Source organism: Harpia harpyja, chromosome 9 (genome assembly GCF_026419915.1).
Source record: "Harpia harpyja isolate bHarHar1 chromosome 9, bHarHar1 primary haplotype, whole genome shotgun sequence".
Classification (NCBI taxonomy): domain Eukaryota; kingdom Metazoa; phylum Chordata; class Aves; order Accipitriformes; family Accipitridae; genus Harpia; species Harpia harpyja.
In genome coordinates this window covers 20,690,167-20,715,256 of record NC_068948.1, presented here as the reverse complement: position 1 = coordinate 20,715,256, position 25,090 = coordinate 20,690,167, and the positions used below count along the sequence as shown (strand labels likewise).

Sequence of the window (25,090 nt, the reverse complement as noted above, 5' to 3'; positions counted from 1 at the left end):
ATTACATAGTTAAAATAACAAAGTGCCTTTGCATATAATTTTTTTAGGCGACTGCCAATTTTGAGAAGTGATTAAATTCCACGTAGGTAGAAAAGAGTTATAAAAGAAGTTACATAATGAAAACACCTTCACTGTATAGGTAAAGTTCTTTCTGCTTGTACGAAGTCTGAACAACAAACTTCCACCTAACTTTGTAAAATAAGAGAATCCACCAACCCTGAACCATGGGCTCAGAAACTACAGCTAAGGAATTGCTTCAGTGCAGCTACTACTTCAGCCTACTGGCTGGAAAACTACCAAGCCTCTGAACCTTCTCTGCAGCATTTTAAAACCAGAGGCAGAGGAGAAAAAAAAACAGCAAAGAAATAGAGCGTCAGCCACCTAACAGAGACTGAGCACACTCTTTAATTACAATTTCTGATTAATTTTTAGACTAAACATCTACACACATCCTGTCACTACAAACTAAAAAGTTATTACCAGAAGTTATTAGCCCCGATCTTTTTTTCTCATTGAAGGGAGCAGCAAACAACTTCCATCAGTGTTAATGAATGCAAGAACAACAGCTGCTGCTATTGTTACATCCCTTCAGTGCTTAGTTTTTGGCCCGCTCCTTAGAAGAAACCATTGAAGAAAATTGTGCAGTTTCTGCTCAAGTTTACTACCGCACTGGCTTCTAACCAATTACCAACCAGACAAATACAAGTTAGATATTCGAGGCCTAAGAACAGCTTTCCCTTGTTGTGACCCATTTGCTAGCTGCAATCTATGAAAACAGAATGCGGTCCGTGAAAGAATCACAAAACTTGATTAAAAACCAACACTTTCCCTGCAACATGCACATTCATAAACATGACAAAATGGGAGAGAGGAATGAAGATATAACAAATATTGAAGTATTAGTCCCATTTCTTAGTAAAGAAAAGCCTTTGTGATTAGATTGCAAAACAGCACATATGGATTTTTCTTTCAATAAAGTAACATGACTCGTGGTTTTGGTTTTTTTTTTACTTTTCTGTAATAAGTAAGATCTCTTTAGATTAAAAAAGGTGCAGGAACACTACAATAAAGAATGTACAGCATGTACTGTATGATCCCTCATACAAACAAAGCAAGAAACAGAAGAAATTTCAGCCTGAGAAATCAAACTTCTGACACTTCCCAGATCCTTCAGCAGGATGTATGCCAGACAATAATATTAAGGTTTGTATACTCTAGGAAAAATTGTTCCACCCCAACAGAGACCTTCAAGTAAGACTGTATATTATACACATGAAGCTAAGTAGTGGAAGATGTACTATATTTTCCATGAACAAAACCTTAAATATCTTCTTTACTTGCAACTTCAAATGTAGTTTTCTATATGCAATTCATTTTGGACTGTAGATCTTTTTCCCCTCTCCTTACAAACAATAATACCAAAGTCATTTCCCTTAGCATACAGAAACGTCCTAAATTTCCTCACTCAGTCTCTGAATTCTAATATACTTCAAAAATTCATGCAAAGAAAACCATGTCTAGAATACAAATCATGGAATTAAATACTTTTTTTTTTTTTCACAATTACCTAACTGCACTCTCCCAGGTCTAAGTCTACCAGCTGAAACTGGCATATAACTAGAAAGGAAGAGACTGAAAGGAGTCTGGAATTACAGATTCCATCCTCTCCCAGAAGCATTTGCTGATGCAACTCACAAAAGGGGTGAGACTGACTTGCAAGCACTGGGCAGAAGCAGCACCATCTCTGTAATGGAGGCATTCCTGTCCCTACCATTACATTTTGTTATCATAATTTTGTGGATCTTTTATGAGGCCATGCCCCTCCCACAATAAAGCAATGAAAGCATATCAGTTAAAGTATCAACTGAATATACAATTAAGAGGCATGGGAAAGTGGTCCCCTTATATTCCTGAAGTTAATTCCTTTCAGTTTAGAGAGACCAAGTTATGCATCAGGTTGCATAATATATGCACAGCATTATATATATGCACTCCTTACATTTTTCAGACTCCAATTATACAAGTTGATTCAGAGGGACTGTACGGAAATCAAGTCTACCACATGCAGTTATTACTGTGCTATGCCTAAAAGATTTGAAGTGCATTTATATAAAATGGTCAAAACCACTCAACTCATCCCACAAACAAAAAGCAGCACAGATTTTCTGGAAGCTGGCAGTAGTCGTGCAAATTTTTTGCAGTTTACTTGTAGAAATGGGAAGTAAAGAAGCAGCACTCTAGGTAACTAGCACTCTTACAGTTTCTATGGATGCAATTAGTATCTCAAGGCAGCTACAAAATTTGCTCAATCCAAAAAAAGCCTGTAACGTCTTAAAACCTAACACACTAATTTTTACATTCAGTATTTTATCCTCCTGAAAAAGCTATATTAACACAAACTGGGACTGGAGTCTAAATTAACAGACACAATAAATTTTGGAAGATAGCTGCAATAAAAGAGGTATATTTTTGCTAAGTAACTCACTGAACTATAGTAAAAAAATTTACAGCACTGAAAAGAGGACTTTTGACTTCACAGTAGACTTTGGAAGAGGTCACCTCTTGCTATCTAGCTTACTAGTGTTGATGAAAGCCTACAACACAGTATAAAATCTTTTCAAGGTCACGCATTTCAAACGCATGAAAAGCAATCTGGTTAAACCCAATTATCTGTTTACTACCATCTTAGTTCCAAACAACTCAAATTTTATATCTGAAAGCTTTAACTTTGGCCTTTAAAAGTATTTAAAGGAAAATAAATACACCTCCAATTCCTGAGTGAATTGCTAATGCTGAGAGTCAGTGATTTTTTTAAATTAACTCCAAACTTGATTATTCATACTCTAATAGTTGAACTACAGCAGGAGAATGAAAAATGGACACTACCAGATCCACACAACATGTAGACTAGATTTCAATGAAATCAGAAATACCATAAAAATCAAACTGAAGGCTTTAGAAATCTCATGTACCACAGGCCAGTAACAGGAATGAAATGGTGTTGCAGTCTTTTAAACCAGACAAAACACAAAAACCCCCTTCTCTACAGCTTGGTTGTCTGCAAATAGCTCTTAACCTTTCAGCCAAAGAAAATATTCTTGCAAATACATCCAGTGCTACAAAGATACAAAAAGCAACATAAAACAAAAATACAAACTTAAGGAACTATTGCAGTAAAGCACTTCTTTCTTTACGTAGAATCATGCTGGAAATCAGGAGCTACAGAGTTTAAGCATCTGAGCATCAGAAGCATTCTTTTAGTGATGTAAGGGATTGAAACATTTTTTTCCTGTTTTCTACTCTCCAGTTAACCTTACTAGAAACACGCAGGACGGGCTGATGTTACTTCCAAAATGTTCTTTGTGCAAGATATTAGTCAACATTGCTCCATATCAAATACCCTCAAGGTATCTTGAAGACAAAAAAACCCCAAAATATTATGGCTAATGTGAGCAATCACCTTTCTAACTGAAACAGCTGAAACCTCAAACAGCATGTAGATAACTTAGAAAAAAAATTAATAACCAAAAGTCTTTCCCATAGAAGATAAAACCGTGAAGAGAGCTTCACAAGTAAGAACACAGAAGATGTCTGTATGTGTCCAGCAGTGCCTGTAAAATAATATTCTATTAAAGAAAATTTCTTTTCCATTGTGCTGCCTGGCATTGTGCCTAATTACTGTGGTAAAAAAGAAAAATGGATGAAAAATGATCTTGCACAGCTTTAACTCTCTGTAAGCTCTAACTTGAAAATTATATTTGGTCTCAACAAATGGTAATTTCTCTGCTAAAAAATACCTAGGATTGCTGAAACCTTAACAAGGTATATTTTAAGTAATATTTTAATATTTTTTATTATAGCAAGACAGTAATTACATTTTATTAATAAGAAAGCAGTAAATCCAAAAGTTATGATTTTTATAGACCTATTCCCCTAAACATCTCCAGTCATTTTATAATAATTACCTGAAAGTCTCTGCCCAAATAAAACTCGAGTGGAAATTCCTTCATACCCAGCTCCCACAGCGTTTGGTTCTGACTCCAGAAAACTGATTTAATGGTAAGACACTAACCAACTGAAGCTGGTTTAATTTTCAACTCTGTGTTTTGTGGTTTTTTGTTTTTATTTAATCAAAAGAGAGACTCTCAAAAGTCTCTAACCCCTCTATACTGCACTTTTTCTTCTTGGCCTGAACACGCTGCTATGTCCATTCAAAAGATTATCTACTGGTTTGAGCACCAGTCAGTTCTATAACATTAAGCCTATTTAACAGATGGTTCAAACTAGGCTCCCAAGTGTTTTACCCATCATCACAGAGCAAAGCAGTGAATGGAAGAAAATGATGCTATAAATCCTGCAAGTACATCCACAGATGATGCTATAATTAACAAATTGACAGCTTTACTTAAAAGGAATTCACCTTGAAGGTTGTTGCAGGATATCAAGTTGTACTTGTCTCTTCCATTGCTGGGGAAGAATGATGCATAACAGCAGTTCTGAAATTATGCTTGTTCTGTATCCTGTCAGCATTCTATTTTATTAATTCTGTCAATGAGAAACAGACACTATGTTTGGTTTTTTCCTGACAACAGTTCAATGGGGGAAGGCAACAAGCTTGAAGACAGCTCAAGAATGTTCAATTGCTTTACAAAATGGGACACTACAGGACTCACCCTGACTGCAAAGTAGCAGATGGACAAAATACGTACCAATTCCAGTTAAGTTTATGTCGTGGTTTAACCCCAGCCAGCAACTAAACACCACGCAGCCGCTCACTCACTCCCCCCACACCCAGGGGGATGGGGGAGAAAATCGGGAAAAGAAGCAAAACCCATGGGTTGAGATAAGAATGGTTTAATAGAACAGAAAAGAAGAAACTAATAATGATAATGATAACACTAATAAAATGACAACAGCAATAATGAAAGGATTGGAATGTACAAATGATGCGCAGTGCAATTGCTCACCACCCGCCGACCGACACCCAGCCAGTCCCCGAGCGGCGAATCCCTGCCCCCCACTTCCCCGTTTCTGTACTGGATGGGACGTCACATGGTATGGAATACACCATTAAGTATACTGTGCGCCGGTGTCTACTAGAGCCTTATACTCCTGTGGGTCTAACGTGCCAGGCCATCGACCCATTGGCCAGTTGGGTCAGGTGCCCTGGCTGTGTCCTGTGCCAACTTCTTGTGCCCCTCCAGCTTTCTCACTGGCTGGGCATGAGAAGCTGAAAAATCCTTGACATTAGTCTAAACACTACTGAGCAACAACTGAAAACATCAGTGTTATCAACATTCTTCGCATACTGAACTCAAAACATAGCACTGTACCAGCTACTAGGAAGACAGTTAACTCTATCCCAGCTGAAACCAGGACAGTTTAGGACTGTTCCCTGAATCAGATTCCTATTACACTGCACATTGACAATACTTTATGGGAAGAGGTCAGTACCTTTATTGAACAAATGACACACAACAGACATTAGGAGCATTACTGCCACTATGCCCACCTCCTTAAAGGTTAGCTATAAAATCAGCAGGGTACCCACTGAGTTATCCAATAGATGTAGATTCTGTTTTCTAGCATGAAAAAGTCTACAGAAGGTAGTCTTCTAGTAAAGCAAGGCAAAAGGAAAGAATGTAAAAAAAAAAAGGCACTCTTAGAAAAGCAAAAGGCTTTTTTCTGCCAAAAGTTAATCATTGTTTTCTCTTTGGATTGGTAAATATTAGCTATGAATATTAAAGGCCTTTCATGACAATGTTTAACATTTTATTCATGGTTCAATTTGATGCGAAAACATCATGCTGTATTTTCTTTTCTTTACTTGTAGTGACCTACGTATTGAGTATTTTTACCTAGTAAAGCATTTTAAAGCTTTATTTTTTATTTCTTCTTCCGTACCAACCTTTCCAAGGGCTTTAAACAGCTTCCTGAAGTCATCAAAAACTTAAGATTTGCCTTCAACCTGACTGCAACGTGCCCACATTCGCAAGTACCATTCATAATGAATCCACAACTAGGTGGATTTTTCCTTACTCCCAGGTTTCAGGAGCATGGCTTTTCCCCCATTGTTAGTTGCTAGCTATAATACGTTTACATGGATTAGCTGCTTTAGGGTTGTGTCCCTGATAAGCTGTGATGCTAGGTAGCTAATCATCTTCTCCCTCCTTTTCATCACCCTTCTTCAATACAAGTTGTTCTTGTCTTTTTTCAACTGCCCCACTCCCTGCCCTTACAGGCCTATTGATCTTTTAACATTTCAGGAGACAGCTGTAGAATGTGTAGCAGGCTATTAGTTGTCTTACTTCATCTTAAGAAATTGACGATTCTGTTACTGTCTAAATCAAACATAATCAGATATATAATTCCATCTTGTAGCTTTAAGTAACCATTATCCCATTGTAAAGGCTACACAGTTAAATCAGTGGCTCCGTTTCCGAGTCACATCAAGAACTGGTGTTGGATTAGAAGTAGACAAGACAACAGAATGACTCTGGTCACTGTGGGTAGATTTTCTTACATTACTCCTTCCCAATTTTCAGACCAAACCTGCTTTTACTCTAATCAGTTCGAGGGAATGAACAGATGACAATACAACTTTCCCACCATTCTTAACTGCAAATTACTAAGGAAAACAGTATTGACCTGTGGAATAATCATCTTCTATACTAGACCATGCTCGTGAATCTGCACCTTTCTCAAAATGAATTTTGGAAAGGGCAAGAGCAGGATAAAAAAGCAGAATCAAGCAGACCTAGTGCTACTCTTCCTATCTTGCAAGGCATTTCTCAGGAGCAGAATACAAAGAACCAATCAAACAACTATTATGAACCATAGTGAAAGAACCATAGTGTAAGCTACATACATTTCACTGCAGAGATAAAATTGTTCTGTATGGCTGTTGGTAGGGTTAAGTATCATCTAGGAGATAATGAGCACTCTGTGTTCTTGCTGAATATCATTCTGTACAAAATAGCAATGGAAAGGATTTTCCTCATTAACTAACCATGATGGGGGGAAGAATGAAACTTAAGACAGCTAATTTTTCCAGGATGATAATGTTCTTCATTTTTAGGTCATTTGAGTTCCATATTAATTATAGAAAGATGGAGGCTTTACAATCTCCCTGCTCCCTCTCTCATTACATATGTAATTGTAAAAGCTACCTTGCCGTAATAAAACATTAATCTCTGTACTTCTTATTATGGGATCACAGACTCGTAGTGATGGATGACCATGTGTCAGAGCACATTTCCACAGTACACTAATATCACTGAGTCATCATTTGGAATGTGAAAGCACAAGTCCAGAATCTTGGCTAGACTACACCTTTTGGTTGGTTTGTTTTAAACCTACTTGCTAAAGTAGCTTCTGAGTCAAATCATATACAGAAATACCTGACATGTTATTTAGGTATACTCATACCTCATTGAATAATTCTGCATACATACAAATAAACAGAACTTTAACTATCTTCTGAAACTTGCCTTCCTTGCAGTGTTAAAGGCAGAATTCATTATACCCAGGAACAGTAGTACAGGACATGGGCATGAATGTCACACAGATTTAAGCAAAAAAGACTGGAGAGATACTAATTCATTGCAGTTGGTATGACAGTTCTTGCTCTGTAATGCAGTAATGACAGAAATTAGAACACTTGTTAACTTATCCAAAGGTATATCGATGCAGTTTAGTTCATCTGCAGACCTGCAGAAAAAAAAAATTTTGGCACATACCTTCATTCAGCTGATATTCAAATATAATTCCTAATGTGGCTTTTTACTCTTTTTTTGTGTTGTGTGGCCCAGGACAGCCTCAATCTACAAATACATCTGAAAGATACATTTACCTATTTACAACAAATATTTACAGCTGCTTCTAGATGTAAAAAAAAAAATACTAGACGGAAAAAGTGTGCCAGTCAGCAGCTTTTGCTAAGAAGTAGTAAGTAAAAAGAAGCAAACACTTGATTTGCAAGTTCTCAGAAGCCTGGACTGGAAACTATAGAAAAGTCTAAGCTCAAAATGACTGCATTCTCTCAACCTAAGGTTCCTAAATCTTTAATTAAGAACAATCCTCATGCAGAAAGTTAAGTACAGTTCTTTCAAATATCCTACTTCTCAAAACTCATTGCCCTGGTCATGGAAATTACAGTGTGCAGGTAGCCAACTTAAAAGTCTTAAAATAAGAACTCATTTTAAATTTTGGAGAAAGACAAAAGAACCACTGGCTCCTTGATCGTTTCATCTGAAGGAAAACTGTGACCTAACTCTAGTGCTACTGACAACACTTTTTATAAGATGAATACACATAAATATCCAAGTAAGAATAGTACAATATAGCCAATGCACTGGCATATATATATATATACACACACAGGTACATACATTCTCAGCAAGTTCTATGCAACTTACATAAACAGGTCATCTGGAAGCAGGGGAGGGGGGACACAAAACAAAAAGCCTCAAAAATTTAATCTATGTTATGTATCTAATTGCATATGCATAATCCATATAAGTATGCATAAATCAGTCTCTTGCACACACTACTTATACAGAATGTGCAAATCTCCCACACCTCTGAGAAAACAAATTGCAAAACCATACCATCTTACTTGTTGATTCTTACAAAAAGGAAGCTTTACAGTGGGAAATCCCAGTCTTTGGATCAAAACAGTCAAAATCAGCATCACATTGGTATCCATGGGATGGTGTCACTTTGCCAACCTATGTACTTCTCTAACTCGAATTATACATGTATACCCTTTGCAGAATATTTTCCCTTCATCCTATCCAACACAGAATGTTGTTTCACTTACCCTTCACTGTGTCCTCTTTTGTAGGGCCACACTAATGTTAGTTAAATAAAATAAAAAAGTGTTTGAAGTTCTAACTAAGCATTTAACATTTTCAGTGCTTATCCAAACTGAGTTATATATGAAGTTATTTTATTTTCTCAATAATTATTAAGCAGAAAATACAGAGCAGTAAGTATTTCTTTTTAGAGAAAGATCTTAACATCATGTAAACTGAAAAATAAAAGTATGAAATTCACATCTTCAGGTTTCACTATCACTGGACATTATTCACATAACAGACTTAACAACTACTTTTGGAAGAGTGACTGTAACAAATAAAGGGTGCCGATGGTCATTTATCTTCTGCAAAAGCAAATGTGCTTTGTTGGTGGCCAACAGCCATCTGAGAGACCTATGTAGTGCTTTTGGATTAAGGCTAAAGAAATCCATGGTTAAGATATTTACTGCAGATATACAATCAGGACACAGGAATAGCAAACTGATTATTTCTTAACCATTCCACAAAATGTCAGTATTCACAATCTAATAGGTATCAGTCTTTAAGGATTCAAAAAACACTGATTTCTTTAGTATTTTATACTTCCTATCACAGTTCCCCTGAGTAAACAAGAGTAACTAACTGTTTGGAAACTGCAGCTTTTCTTGTTATTTGTATCAGAAATTATGTCTGCTTCTGTTTTTAAGTAACACTACAATGCTCTCTTTCCCTAGGCATGTCGTTTCTTCATAATTTCTTTTAGTTCTCATTTGCTTTAATTAATTGTTGCCTTTAGCAAAAGCATTACAATTAACAATACAACACATCAACATCCACTGGAGACCAAGAAGAAGGGGTAGATACAGACAGTAAATAACCAAATGCTCCACTTTTAAAATGAAAGGTTATGTTAGGCACTTCATAGAACAAGCATGTCTTGCTGTTGCAACAACTCTTTGTGAACAGGTGAGTCATTTAGCTGTGCTGTATGTTAGTAACTGCAATCTGTTACAAGTGATTAGTTTTTGGACAAAACCTATTCAAAACAAATCTGTTCTATGTTTAAGCATGCTCAGGATAGACATACGTAGTTTAAACGTCACCTGAAGTGATAAAAGACACAGCCAAATGTGTTGTGCTCTTCCCCTACAAATATATCCAAGAAGTTTTATGGGCATAACAGGGCAGACTGCTCTGATCTCTGTAAAGCAGCTATTTTCGCTCAGATTTATAAAGCTGAAATGAACTGCACACTGAAGTGCTTATGTCTTTCCACTAACAATAAAGGTTGTGCAGATGATTACCTCAGATGCTGTGTAGACAATGTGTTTATACTGTAGTTGCAGAAAGCTAGACAAGCTGAATACTCTTCACAGAAGTGTAACCTGTGTGTTTTCCTTGGCCTTTGAAACTACTTCGAAATATTCTGTTTTGAACTTTCTGCCAGAACACCTGTTTCTTTGTCCTTGTTCTCTTCAAGATACTAGCAGAAAAGGTCACTTGTACTAATAAATCCATGCGAGTTTTAAAATTTTAATCATAATTAAACTGTAGAAAAACACTATCATGAACAAACACCTGAGTATTTAAAGAATGGTTTTATGTTTACAGGAAGTACTGGTAGTTAAGAATATTCAAAGTTGACAGTTTTCGTATAAGGCGACAGCACAAGGCCTCATACCACTCAAACATTTAAAAACAAAGCTAAACAATGCATATGCTTTCTAACTATCATCTATAAATTGGTACATTTTCCACAGATAATTCTTCAGCATTTCTAAAGGCAGGAGGGAACAAGATTTCAAAATGTCACACAGAGAAAACAAGCAGTAAAATCAGGGAAAGAATCCAGATCTCCCAGTTCCTAAATCGTACATTCAGTCCATTAAGCCTCTTCAGCTTTTTCAGGAACCACAGTTTAATACAAAGACAGTCTAAATTATGCGAATTTCACCCCCCAAAACTTAACTAAAATTAAATTTCACCATTTTTTTACACCAAGGACTAAGAGTAAGGATGAAGGTTTCATACAGAAATGAGAGAAAAAAAGCTGAAATGATTAAAGTTACTTTGCCTCTGTCTGAAAAACAACAGATTTTTTCAGAAGTCAGACTTGCAGCAAAGGAAAATGAGGAATTGTGAAGCAAACAGTAGAGCAGAACTAATTTCTGAAACCAGCAAAATCTTTCAAACAGGATTTAGTACAGAAAAGAAAGTATGCTACACAGAATGCTATCTCAAATAGGAATTAGAAATGGGAAGTTCTCATGTAAATTCTACTTTTCTCTAGACACAGATCAAACAATACCTAGAAATCTGCCAGTTACATGAGATGTCACCATTAAAGTGAAAAAAGGTATAATATATCTTAGGGAAAAGTACTTCTCTGGTGATTTGACACTTGAAAATACTTGAATTTCTGATTCTAAAACAGTACACTGAAGACATTAGAACCAATAAGGACAGTTTTAATGTTAACTCATTTTTTTTTCTTTTTCAACATCCAGCAGTAAGAATAAAGGATACAATGGTACCTATCAGTGGACAAAAATTGAGGAACAAGAAATATTGGTAATGTTTGAGACAAAGCCATAACTAAACTCCTAATACTCAGGGGAAACAAAAAAATCTCTACTACAAACTAAACATATGTCTTATTTCCCCATGCATTTTCTTCCCCCTCTCTAAAGTGTTTGCTATTCTCTCGCAATTTTTCTGATAAAAACATGAAAGATTCATCATACAAAGGGTAGCTCCCAGTTAGACTGGAGAGCCACAGACATTTCAAAGAACACCTAAACCTTAGAGGCCACAAATACAGTCTAGCAACAAACACTTTTACAAGTATTTATGACCTTTAAATCTTTTGTAAATTCTTCTGGTTCTGAAAGCTAGAGTGCAACGCCAGCTTATATGCAGGTTTTTATTGGCTGACTATTTGACTTTGAAAGCAAAAGGCAGATTTAGGTCAGATGCTAATTTATTATTTCCTTTAAAATGTCATATAAGGAAGTCATCAAAACAGTCCAGGAGAGAAACCCAGTCAAAAGAAACTCTATTTTGGAATCCAGATCTCTGATAAACAAGTTGCATGTGGCAAAGCAGACGATACCTGCACAGTGAAGTAATTCAGAACTACTTGCTCATCTTATCCATCAGCTATGGATCCATCTGTTTCTCCAGTTTCAGACTGACATTAAACCTTGAAATCAGAATCTTCTTACTTTTAAAGCAGTACTACCATCCCAAAGGATTCTACACTATTTTTTTAGCTAGTAACTAGGTACTGTTTGCTGCCAAACTGTAGCAAAATAAGCACTAATGTAAGCCATGTCAGAATCAGCTCTATCTTCAGGCAAAAACATTTGCAGTCTCCACTAGAGCCCGACTATCTCAGGAAAAGAGAATAGGTGAGTAGAATCCTTAGAAAAATTCAGACATCACTACAGTACTTTCTAATAGCAAACAAAATTATACTGCAGAAAGCAATTAATGCTTTTCATTTGAGTTCCTCAACCCCTCGCTGTTGCAAGAAGTGCCACGAATTCAGGAGTGACTTCAATTTTACAAGTTTATTTCCAATTAAAAACTGTAACTGGGGGGGGGGGGGGGGGAATCTATTATGTACAATGCAACCAGGTCACAGTTACGCCCAAGAAGGAAAGAAACTACTTCTTGTCAGCATTTTCCAGAACCACAGAAAACAATCTATAGACAGTGTGTCCATTTATTAGGGCCCAAATCCCACTACTTTGTCATAAGTTATTCAGGCAACACCACTGGAACACAGAGACAAGACGCTGTGATAAAGTTTCTATTTGCGAAATAGGTTGGATTGCTACTTCTACCAAAGTCCTAATGAAACACAACAGATTCTTCCACAGTCAGTTCTTCTTGTTTTAGTCTCAGTAGTCCTTTCCTGTAGCATATAGCAATCCTTTACATGTATTACATAGGCTTTATTTTTTTTTGCGGGGGATGGGTAATGACAACAAAAACACCCAAGTGCAGGTTATCATCTATTCCTGCTTTACTAAACAAAAGTATCACAGTAGCTTTTTCTAACAGCAGAATTTGAAAAAACTAATACAAACGCTAAAATATTTCCTTGGTTTGAAAAAATCTATGCACCAAACTCAGCTTGTATATACACTTCTGAAATTTCCAAGAAATGTCAACATTTTGTTTCAAATGCATGTGGCAGTAGAATCTCAGCTTCATTTTTGTGATGGTAAACTTTGTGGGCAGAGTTTGGGGATGGCTGTGGCATGGAGATGGACAATCAAAATGGTCATCAATCTCCCATGCAATACAGCAGAAAAAAGGTATAACACTCTTTTTAATTTAACACTGATATAATAAGACTTAAGATTAACAACACCTAACATACTTTTTTCTTCTAAGGTTCCAGCAAATTATATGAATCTTAATTCTCTTAAAAATAGTCAGGGAGTCTACTCCCCATGGCTGAAGAGATGGGCTGGAAATCTGTGCTGTATAGCCCCACATGATAGAGAGAGATGATAGAGAGAGAAAAATTAAGAGAAAATTTAAAATCTAAGCCACTTATTTGGGTCTGTAAAGTATAACTTTGTTTTTAAAAAATTAATCAGGCCAACAATACTGGTAGAAGTATCTACTTCTTACAAATTTTAATCTACATACCTGTAGATAGTTCTAGCTAGGAAACCAGTAGGAATTGTTCTCTGCTGATTGTGGTTTATATATGTCATCCATTAGCAACTTAAGCTTTTGAAGTTATGAACAATAATTCTGTACAGTCTTAAAGACCTAATAGTACTTTTTGATGCCAAAGGATTATTTAATATTTTATAAGGAACATAATACAAATGAAAATAAATAACACCTTTCATGTCTTGAATCACTAAAAGCTACAGGGATTCACGTAGTATTTTTCAAAGTAATAGATCACAACACTGATGTTAACAGAGCACAACACTGATGCTCATAGCTCCATTAGAAACATTTATATGCAAAACACTGCTTTTTCCAATCATGAATTTCTTTTGAGATTCATTATTGCCCTATAGTACTTTTGCCTGAAAAGAGACTCTAGGGAGATGACAATTTCCTTGGTTAGCATTGTTGTAGCTGACAGAATGCATAAAAGGCAAACCGCTTTTTCTCCAGCTTTCAGCCTGAGCCAATCAAATGCAGAAATTCTCAGTCTCTTCTAATCTTGAATTCTGGATTTTGAAGTTTAGAGAATAATTGTAGCTTTCGAGCACAGAATCATTTTGTCACATAGCCCATTCTAGCTTGCGTAAATGCTACTGATGCCCTAAATACCATTAATAAAAAAAAAAAACTTCTTTGCATTGTAGACATGGCAGCCTGATTAAAAATGATTGCATACTGTTACCATTAATGCACATTTCATTATGAAGAAATGATCCCGGAAGGCACCTTACACTTACCTTCCTATCAAAAAATAATTTATACCTGGAAATGTTTTTTTATTCTCTCTCAAGCTGGTATTATAGACCCCTGCCTGGATTCCTGGGCCCTGCTGTGTTAAATACCTGTACAAAAAGACCATCTCTGCACTGAAGAGCTTACAGAATCTTTCATTTTAGACAGAGTGACTGGAAAGTACAAGTAACAAGATGATTTTGAACATCATGATAAGCACTGTTTAATCACTGTAAAGGTTTTATAGATATCACAGCAAATGAGAGTTTCAAAAGGATGGACTTGAAAGGAAGGAAGGTGACCTCAAGGGATATCTGGAGGCAGTTTCTTCTAAACACAAGGGAAGGTAAAACAAAAGAGGCTTGTTAGAAAGCTTGATAAATAACCAACCAAGACACTTTGACTGCTCATTTGTAGTTCAGAATAAAAACTAACGGTAAGTGAGGCAATAGCTAAGGCAGAGCAGACCACAACTAAGCAGCTTTGTTTGGAAGTAGCTGGAAAGATCCTGTCACAAGTATACTTAAGAGGCATGTAGAGAAACCATACAGGCTGGCTAACTCCAGAACCAAGTAAATGACCTTAGCAGCAGAGTTCTGCGTTGATGTTAACTGCACAAAATTGGATTCAGGCTTCATAGAGAGGGGTTTTGCTCAGAGTGAGGGAGAAGTCTGGGATTTGGAAAGCTTTTTGGGGAGTTCTGTTTCTGGTTTTGTTCCAGTTCAATGCAAGATACTGCACAAAGTTATAAATGGCAACAGCATTTAACATCACCCAAGAGTTCAATGCTTAAGAAAAAACAAGCATTTATCTCATTAACAGTGACAGTTCAAGCTACACCTATACTATCTCCTCACCCCTGGCTCCTCAGTTCTTATAAAAGCCCCATGAGTTGAGAAGCCACCTAGAAAATAAAGGTCTATTAAGGTCAAGACAACCCAAGTACCAGAAAGATACTTCATCATATACCGGGACAAAAGAAAAGCCAGAGCTGAACATGCAGTGTAATCTGGCCCAAGTCTGCTAATAATACAGACACCTGAGCTGGCATCAATTCAAGCTAATGCAGCCATATGGTGTGGGTCAGCCCTGTGTGGACACAATGGGACACAAAGAAACTGAGTGTCATTAACACAGCACTGGGGGTAAGCTAACAATCTCTGCTTCTCCACAAGCTCTGCTACCTTCCCAACAGTCTACTACATCCAATGCTAGGTCAGCAATTCTGTACTGCACTCCATTGCTCTGTTATGCATCAACAACCAACCATGTTCAACAGTAACTGCAGCCATCTGTTTCCCTTTTCCAGGCCCCCACTAAAAACATTTCTGACATCAGCACTGTCTCCATAGCACCTAGAACACTTAAGTTAATTTTTCCGGTTTTCAAGCAAATCAGAGCAGAAAACTGGACAGATTTAAATGCAAGATGACATTTAAGAATTTAATAAACTACTCCAAATGGCAAGGAGTAACTAAACTATGTGCAAGTCCCTTTTTCATATGTTCACAGAAATTCTGACTCAGCCAATGTGAACCTGTGCAGCCAGCAGAAAGGATCTTTTGCACTTATTCCCTCCTGCTATATGCATTTTCACCATATCCTTTGCACTGACACTAGCACCTCAAGCAGCCCTGCAGAGTCAACTAAACCAAGGAGTTGATGCAGCTAAAAATTGTGTTGGATTGCTCATCTTAAAGCTGAGCATGGATCTGCACCCCCAAAGTACTATATCGTATCACAGCATGTACCACTGTAGCTGACAACTTTGAAATCTTTATGTGACTATTTGTAGATAAATTGGTAAACAGGGCAAAAAGAGTATCCAAATCAAACTCGCTACTACTCGCTATTCTGCCAGTCAGCAGTCTTACCAGTCATATTCCACTGGTCAGAAGTACCTCAAGTTTGATACACCTCCTCTGAAAAGAATGTGCAGCTTTTGCCTCTGCTTCCGACATTTTTCTTCATTTCATTCTTTACTGTACCAAAAAAAGTTATTGGCCACCAGTCCTCTGTGGGTTTGTTTTTCCTTCAGAATGGAAATATTCATACTTTTGAAGCAGTATTAAATCATTTGATACTACACATGTAATTTATATGGACTCTGCCCCCTATTGACAGTTATTATCCCTCTGCTTCCTCTAACCCTTTTACTGTGGCACATTCAGAACAGTCTCAGTGAAGTAACCCTACAGCAGACAGGATTTTCTCTAAAAACGTATCCCGTAGGATCCCATAACAGCAAGTCTCACAAAATTCTACTCACACAAGAGAAAAGATATTTTGAAAAGGCTCACAAAGTTAGTTTCCAGCATCTTAAACCAGAGAAGACAGTTACATTGATTTTATACCAAAGCTAGTAAATATTTGTGTTTTCTAGAGCACAAATAAATCATTTGACACTAAATATTTGATTTTCAAAACTGAAAGCGCATTAAACACTAAAGCAGAAAATATGCTTCCATGTTAGATTTTTTTTTTGAAGTGTAGCTTAAACATTATTCTCACAAATTAAATAAACATCACATACCAAACTGTTTGACCTTGTTTCAGTACAAGTGCTATGCAGTACATAGATCTATAGAAATTGTAGATATCTGCATGTGAGACAAATTCCAGTCTGTAGCCTGGATGAACAGGTGATGGCACAGTAATGTTTAGCACTAACACTTCTTGGGGACTCTTTCCAAGTAGCCACTTAGGAAAAATGGCCTTTCGATATGTATTAGTGTAGTAGCTATATTTTTTTTCCTTTTGCCTCATTTAAAATTCTTGCCACACTGCTCTGGGTGTGTACCCTTCATTACCAGGCCACTTCTTACCTTCATGCCTGTAATTGGAGAGTAATAACGCCATAATGGGCTCACAATGTCAGTGAGGTGCAAGCCAAATCAGATGCACTATATTAGCCTCACCAAATTAAATCTTCATTTGCAGAAGGACATTCAAGGGATACAGATGTAAAACAGAGCTAAGTTATCCCCCCCCTCCAAAAGCGTGACAAAGGAAGCTGAGTCTCATTATTAGCACATCAAATATTCTTTGTCCAAAATGAGGCTTATGACTGCTGTGAGCTTTCTCTGGCCTTCTGTGATAATTTTTTTTTTTTTTACAAATTTTGAATTTCTTCAGTCTTTGTGATGAAAGAAGAAAGATTTACAAAACATACCCCTTCCCAACCTTATGTATTTACCACTGTGACCTGTATACATACCATAAAAGACAAAGTGCAGTGACCCAATGAAGTGTCTGGGAAAACAGCTTTCACTGATCTAGTGTATGTACAGGCTATGCGTTGCAATTTCAATGTTCAAGTTCTACATTTGGGAAAAAAAAAACCAACAAAACACCAACATACCACAAGATGAAACATTAGTGACTGCTACATGAAATTGATATCAATAATTTTAGAATCTATGTCACTCCGACTTCAGAGCACATATTAAATGTGTTTATTATCGTGCACTAGAAGGATAACTGAAACTCCAGAACTTTGTCTACACTAACAATGAACACAAGAATATTTCTCAAAGCCCAATCAAAATCTTTTATGTTAAACTTGCTTGCAATTGACACCAACAAAACAGAATGATGTCATATCATCACAGCTAAGTTGCAAGTAAAATACAGTCTCCATTCAACCACACAGACAGGCTCTGAAGCAAAATGGAAGTACCTGCACCTGGAGCTCACAGAGCGGTGACTGTTTATGGACAGTTTTGGGTTTTTTTACAATGTGTACAACCACCATACTATTCTAACTTACTAAGTTTTTTAAAAGCCTAGAATTTGCTCCAGCTAACACTGGCAGGCTAGAAACAGCATGATGTCTTAAGTATCCAGTTCAATTTTGTGTAAGGTCTGTAAAGCACTTAACAACAATTCGTCTCTTTTCCCTTATCACCTTTATTTGAATGTTTCTGAATCTTACTACTCTAAGAGTTATTAACTTAAAATTTAGCCATTTTGAGTTTATTTTCATTTATTTATCTGAGGTTCACTTAGCTATTCTGTAAGTGCAACACTAGCCTACAGAAAGGTATTCCATGCTTCCTACATAAGAATTATAGTATTATAGTCTGCTTAATCTGGATTATTTAAAGTCCCTATTTAAACTGTGCAAGCACAGCATAAAAGAAGTACCATGTGTGCAAAAATACAGTTCTGTTTTGATTTGGTTTGACTTTTCTTTTTCCCCAAAAAGTCCACAGAAAATTATTGGGTTTTTTCTTCAGTTGCAACAATTAATAATTCATTTCCCCAGGGTTTATGCTGGCATCAAGTGATAGAGATTGTGTATAAAAGTTTTGTCCAAAGGCATGCTGATTTATTATAAAAACAGCCATGTTAATATCCCCTGCATTTAAAACAGAGGATTTAGTTTTTCCATAACAAATCATTTTCTATCAAATTAAGTTGATCAATATTTGTTTTTCGGCTTCTACAGAAGCAAGACTAGAAAATTTTACAAGGAATCTCACACTACATTCCTACTTGACAAAACGGGCACATCATGCACAGCTTCTATTTACTAATAAGGCACTGCAAAGTTTGGGGGACTGCAAACTAAATAAGAAGAAAAATATACTGAACCTTGAGGAAACTATCTTTCTGTGGCCTAACTTGGCACAGAAATTACTTCCAAACCCATTTACAAAAAGTTTGCAAATTCATAATTATCATTTGTGTCCTGATAATAAAAATAAAATAATAAATCCTTATACAGAATTCACATAACTACAGTAAGTACTTCTCATAAATGCAAACTAATCTCCAACGATGTAAAACTTATTTTACTATTCAATATCTAATCAGACATAGTGATTTTTAAGGGACCAAAGACAAGGCCAAAACACTGCACGAATGGACAACTAAATTCATTTCAAATTAAAGGAATTATTCAAAAACAGAACTAAAAATCTTCTACAGTGCCTGAATCTTCAATAATAAGGCACATAACTAGCCAGAAAGACCACAAGAATCAATATTACTACCCTGTAATAGCTCTGCCAGTAAAAAAGATGGCTGACTGAAAAAAGTTTCTACCAACACAAAACATTCATTTTGTTTGTACTGCAGCTATTTTAATACAGGACTTGACACTGCTAAATCAAACTCAGTAGGAATTCCACCATTGATTACAGTGAAAAGGAATCAAAATGTTTATCTCAGCTTCTAGGCCAGAAGGCAGCACAGCTCTAGCAGCAGTGGTAGTATCTCTGAACTCACAATATTATTAATGGTTACTTAAGTAAATTTTAATTAAACCATTTCACTCCTGTACTTTCCCAAACACAGATGACATTTTGCTCTCTTATAACTAGCAGCCTTCCTTTCACAAAAGCTTATACTTTAATAAACACACAGCCAGAACAGAGGTAGTAAAACAATAGTTACCTTCACTGTTAAGTTTGGTCTCAACCTAGAAAATTACTTGCCTGCACCATACCAGAGAGCTCAACCCTGTCTTACTCTGTGCTGGGTGGCCGCTTTGGGGTACTGAACTGAGTGGGGGCTGCTGTATAGCTTTTTTTTTTTTGGTGTGTGCATGTGTGTGTGTGTTATTACTGCCCTCACAGCATTCTAAGAATGTCATGCTTAGCTATAGGGGCCAGATTTTCAACAGATTAGTTCAGTTAGGCACAAAATCAAAATGGACGAATCTTCACAAGAGCTCAGAACAGTCAGTGCTAACCTCTTTTGAAAATCTGTCCCCAATTATAGATGCCAAGTACTTGAAAACCTGGCTCTCAGCTCTTAAAAATCTGTTTTCATATGCTAAAAAAACCCACTGCAGCCACTAAAGGTTTTGGGACTCCTGACACTATGTATTTCTACCAGGGGAGGAACAAGGCAAGAGGCAACCTAGAACAGACTGAATAAATCTACTTTAAATGACAAAGCTTACTATTACTACTACATTTACTGGCACTGTCCATGGGCCAGTTTTGGGTTTAGCTCCTCTTTTATTTATATATTAAGTCTTTCTGAGCCAGAAATGAGCACCTCTTCCTTTTGCCAGTTCCTCACTGGTGTCAGCCTAGAGTGTTTCTAGTGACAGTAGATTAGAGCCAGAACAATGAGCTGGCCTGAAAGAAAATGCAGCAATCCCTCACACCTTTCTTTTCCTGTAACCAAATCAGGTTCAATCCATGTAAATGAATTAAGTTTACACGACATGGGCAAAAAAGACAACAACAGAATATTCATGAACTGATAATTTATACAATTGTGAAAGAGAGCATAGCCATTTGTTATTTAAGTGGACTAGGATGGTATCACTTAGCTTTAACACGCTCCAGGAATCACTTCCTAAAAGAAGCTGCTGTGCAAAATGAGGCTGAATTATACATTTTGAAGCTTTCACGACTTTGAACTTTAATATAAAATATGGAACACCAAAGCCAAAATTCTGCCTTCAGCACAATTCTTTGTCCCAAGGACATCATACAAGTGTTTTGTTATTGGAGTTTCCTTGAGGATATTTGAGTTTAGCAGTACAGTAGTTGCTTACACTTTTATGTTCAAATGTAAAACTGAAATGACAGCTTTGACAAATTCATACAGTTATTACACTAGAAAGTCAGTTTCCATTACTTCCCTGAACTGCCATACAGAAAAAGTAGAGTCATCAGAGTTTTTTGCATGCTGTGATCAGAGCTATAAGGAGAAGTCTCCAAGCATCTGTTAAGAAACTCTTGCCTTTAAAAGATGTGCATGACATCTAATGTAGAACTGTTTGGCTTTTTACTGTTACCACCTGCCCTGATAATTTAAACATGTTATTTTCTTAACACAAACTCTCTTTACCCCAGTTACAAATATAGACTTTTAAAAGAGGCAATGTTAATTCTAGCTTATCTAAACATAGATGAGACAACAAAAACATCAGGGACTTAATGTAAAAACCTTCTAGTACCCTAGCATATAATTACATTATTCATTAGCAAGTAACTTCAAGTGGGTGTAATTTAGTGTTTCCTTCCTGCCCCTTGAGCAAATACAACACAGAATAGTTAATCAATTTGATTCCAAGCTCCTAAAATCCACTGTCTCAATAAAATCTGATACAGAGATTCACAGAAGGGCTCCACCCCAGCCTACCCTCAAGGATCAAGAAGGCTTACCCACCTTATTTATACATTCACCCACTCAAAGGGTGGAGGATGGCAGATAGACCATTCTTCCTTCATTTTCCAGTAAATTCAGCAGAAAGAAATTGCCCTGTAAGACTTACTTATCATCTGTTGCTCCTTTTGACTAACTCCATGTTTTGTGAGATGGGCTGATCATTCATGAGGTGCACTGCAAATGGGCACATCTGCCCTGATTCTTGCCTCAGACCTCCTCTTTCAACAAAAACAGTAACGAGGTTGCTTTGATCTCAGCTTGATACAGTCTGGGTAAGGCTCTGCACACCAACAAAAAAACTGAAGCCTTAAGTGTTTTACACAATCTCCCTATTAAAACATTGTTTATTTAGTAACAAATTACTTAATAAAACATTTAATTATTTAATAAATCTACTGCCATTGAAACACCTTTGCTCCATGCTGCCTAGCAGGGTTAATTTCCAGTGACAACACCGGAGAAACAGAACTAAGAAAGCTTTACAAACAGAAACCCACACTCTGAGTAGCAGGGTGACCCAGGAAACTCGGCAATGGGAGGCCACGCCTTCCCGCTCACCGACACTCCTCACACCTCCCAGTCCGCCCCAGCCTCCCCCTCAGCTGCCACTATTCCTGCGCTCGTCCAGGCTTTTTTCTCCCCCTTCTCTTTTTTTTCTCCTTCATCTACAAGGCTAGCGTGATAAGGCCAAGAAAGAGATAAACGAAAGAAGCCGGCTTTGGTTACTGCCTATAGGCTTACCTCCCCTGAGGAGATGGCACGTTCAGAAACCGAACCGGTCCTCACCTGCTCAGAGGAAGCTGTAATGGCACGTTCACTCTCCAACAAGCGCGATAGCAGATGAGGCCGCTTTCCCCGCTGCCCTCGCTCTGATTGGCTGCTCGGCAGCAGAGGCGGAGACACGGCGGGAAAATACCAACCAGAGGGGAGGGCAGCGCTGTGTAAGGGCTGTGAGGCTGAGGAGAGCACAAGATGGTGGCGATTGGCGCTGTGAGGCGGTTTGGTGAAAGAAAGACTTTCTTGTTCCTGGGAGCCATGTGCCTAGCTTTGGTGAAGGGTGACACGTCAGTTGGTGTTCTCCAGATGAAGTATAATCTGTATGTTCTTCTTCTCAATACTATATTTGTTTAGAGGTAGCTAATGTTAGCTTCAGAAGTGTCAGGGCCCTCTTGAGGAATTGCCTTGCTTTATCTTACCTATATCTTTCCAATACTATGCAACGAACTTAACACCACAGTCAGTTTTTAAACCAGTAAAAAGGTGCTTTAACTGATGTCTTAACTGATTATGATGAGTAAGTCCTGCCAGCTTTATTGATGCCAAATTGCCTGGCTGGCTTGCTGACTGTTAGGCCACTGTTACCAGTTCTTAAACTGGGAAGTGACTAAGGTACAGAATCAGAGGACTGAGTATAAGCCTGGCAGGAGTTGACTCCGTTAAGCGAGTGCTGCATGGGAGAGAGAGTAATCCTCTCTGGGATGTAGAAGAGCTGCTCATGTTACCTGTTTGGCCTTCCAGCATTTTTGTTACTTAGTACATCCTGGGATCTCCTTGTAGCAGCAACGGCTTTCCTGCCCTCTCACTGTTGCTTCACGTTGCTGCTGCCTTCTAGCAGAACTGGAATGCAACAAAAAGCTAGGAAAGGGAAACTTGAGATGGCCTGAAGAAGAAGGGAAATACCATGAAAGTGTGTTTTAATTTCTGATATATCCGTAGATAGTGGGGTGTAGGGGTGGGGGGGGGATGATGGGTTTGAGCTCTATCAGATTTCTGTGAGCCTGTTTCCACTTGATGGAAGAGGCTTCCAATTGATATACAAGTTCTCTATAGTTTTCAGACAGAATGGTTTCATCTAAGACTTGTACTACCTGCTTCTTTAAAGTAGCTTGATTACTAGTAGATTTAGGTACTCTTGCTGATGATAACTCTTACACTGTTAGGTTTTTTCTCTGAACTGTAAGCATGTTAATTAGTTTTTGTCAGTTGTATTGACTTATTTTTGTCATTCTGATGATGATTTTTATGCTCATTATTACATTAGAAGTTTGTTTAAATCTATTTTATGTACCCAAAAATCTGGGATGGGTACTTCATAATTATGTTGGCTTTTTGCGTCAATGTGTGATCTATAATGTTTTGGAGCCATCCCATACTGTTTATTTAGTTAGGTTGCCTGGCCTGTGTATTAAAAATCTTTCTGCATTTTGGAAAGTAATCTAATTTTCTGAATACCAGAAAGATAATCTTATTCCATAAGAAATTTGACAGGATTTTTAATATTCTGCTTGTCCGTGCCACAGCCATTTTTCTTCTGCAGTAGTGGTAAAATTCTCAGCACAGCTTAAAGAATTTTGGAAGAGCTGTCTTCGACAATGAGCTTTTTTTCTTAAACTGTACAGCTTAAACACTCTTAATATTATACAGTACATGTTTCATGAAAACAGCATGTACTGACGTGTGTATCTGTGTAGTAATGCAACTCTAAATATGAACTGTTGCTTCTTATGATGGTATCAAGTGCTAATAAAATTTGAGATTAATTTTCATGAGACCTCAGGACACCTCCCTGTGCATGCAAAACTGTTCAGTTCTCAGACTTTTTCTTCCTGCAACCCCCACCCCATGTACATTTAAGTCACTCCATTTCCAAGAATAAGTTACGGCCAAATTTTCCAGGGTTTTTTTTGTAAATGTGAAGAGAAGTGGATTGTACTAAAAGTATTTGAAAGCATGTGGAAACTTGATTGCAAATATTAAGTGGGTCTCAAGATACAGATATTGCAGTTGACTGTTACAAATGTCTGGAATCTTACTGATGGGAAATCTGTAGCTGTGAGAAATGCAAGCTTTGTGGAAACTATTTTCTTCTTAGTAGACAGACTTTAAATCTGGGGAGGGGCGGTGTCACAATTCTTAGCTTCTGACAGTTTTTCATATTGAATACCAAGAAGTAGCTTTTTGCAAATTAATTCTAGGTGATAGATTTATCTTATCGGTGCTTATGTCTATTGAGCATTTTCTGTACTTGCTGTGAAATCACTTATACATCACTGAACTATATGCTTCTGTTTTTTCAGGTAATGCTTGACCTTTTAATCATTCAATTGTCTCTTTGCTTCTGCACTGATGCTGAACTGTTAGGCTTGGGGCCTTATACATTGCCTGCTGTTCAGCACATCATCCACATTTTTATAGAAACTATTGATATTGCATGATTCCTCTCACTTCACTTATGTGCTTGGCAGCAGTTCCTTCATGGGTATAGCTGTTGTTTTTCCTCTCTACTGAATGTTCTAGCTCTTGCAGTGTCAGTTCCTTTACCAGCCATCTGTCTTGCTGGCTCACTCACTATCTTAACAGCTCTCCTTCTCAGAGTAGATGCAAGTCCTAGTGAGTACACCATCAGCTGTTACTTTTTTATTCAGAAGCTTTTAAAACAATTGTTGCTGCACACAATATTCTATATTTCAGTCCTCCCTATGCAGGCCTTGGCACTTATGGTTGCTTTCTTCAGCCTTCTCCTTTTTCCAGGTTCTTTCGCAACTTGTTTCTCTATCACCTCATTTCTTTTCCTGAAATTCTTAGAATAATTTTCTTCATTGGACAAACTAGCTTGCTCCTGAATTCTGTCTGGAAAGTGCATGTCTGAATGCAAGGAAAATCTAATCCAGTTCTGTTTGTTGTTTCCCAGTAACTCTATTCTTTAAAATCTGTGAAAGAGGCAT

The 25,090-nt window shown here is 37.3% G+C and overlaps 1 protein-coding gene across 3 annotated transcripts in view; it reads right to left on the bottom strand.

The window, feature by feature from the left end:
- The window catches only part of SMPD3 (sphingomyelin phosphodiesterase 3), a 128,147-nt gene that overhangs the window by 92,465 nt on the left and 10,592 nt on the right, over positions 1 to 25,090 (bottom strand). Inside the window, exon 2 of one of the 3 annotated variants that reach the window (XM_052795388.1) lies at positions 4,421 to 4,545. The exons of the other annotated variants lie outside the window; for them this stretch is intronic. The gene's annotated coding sequence lies outside the window, so the exon portion shown is untranslated. The remainder of the gene's footprint in view (positions 1 to 4,420; positions 4,546 to 25,090) is intronic. 3 annotated transcript variants of the gene reach the window in all.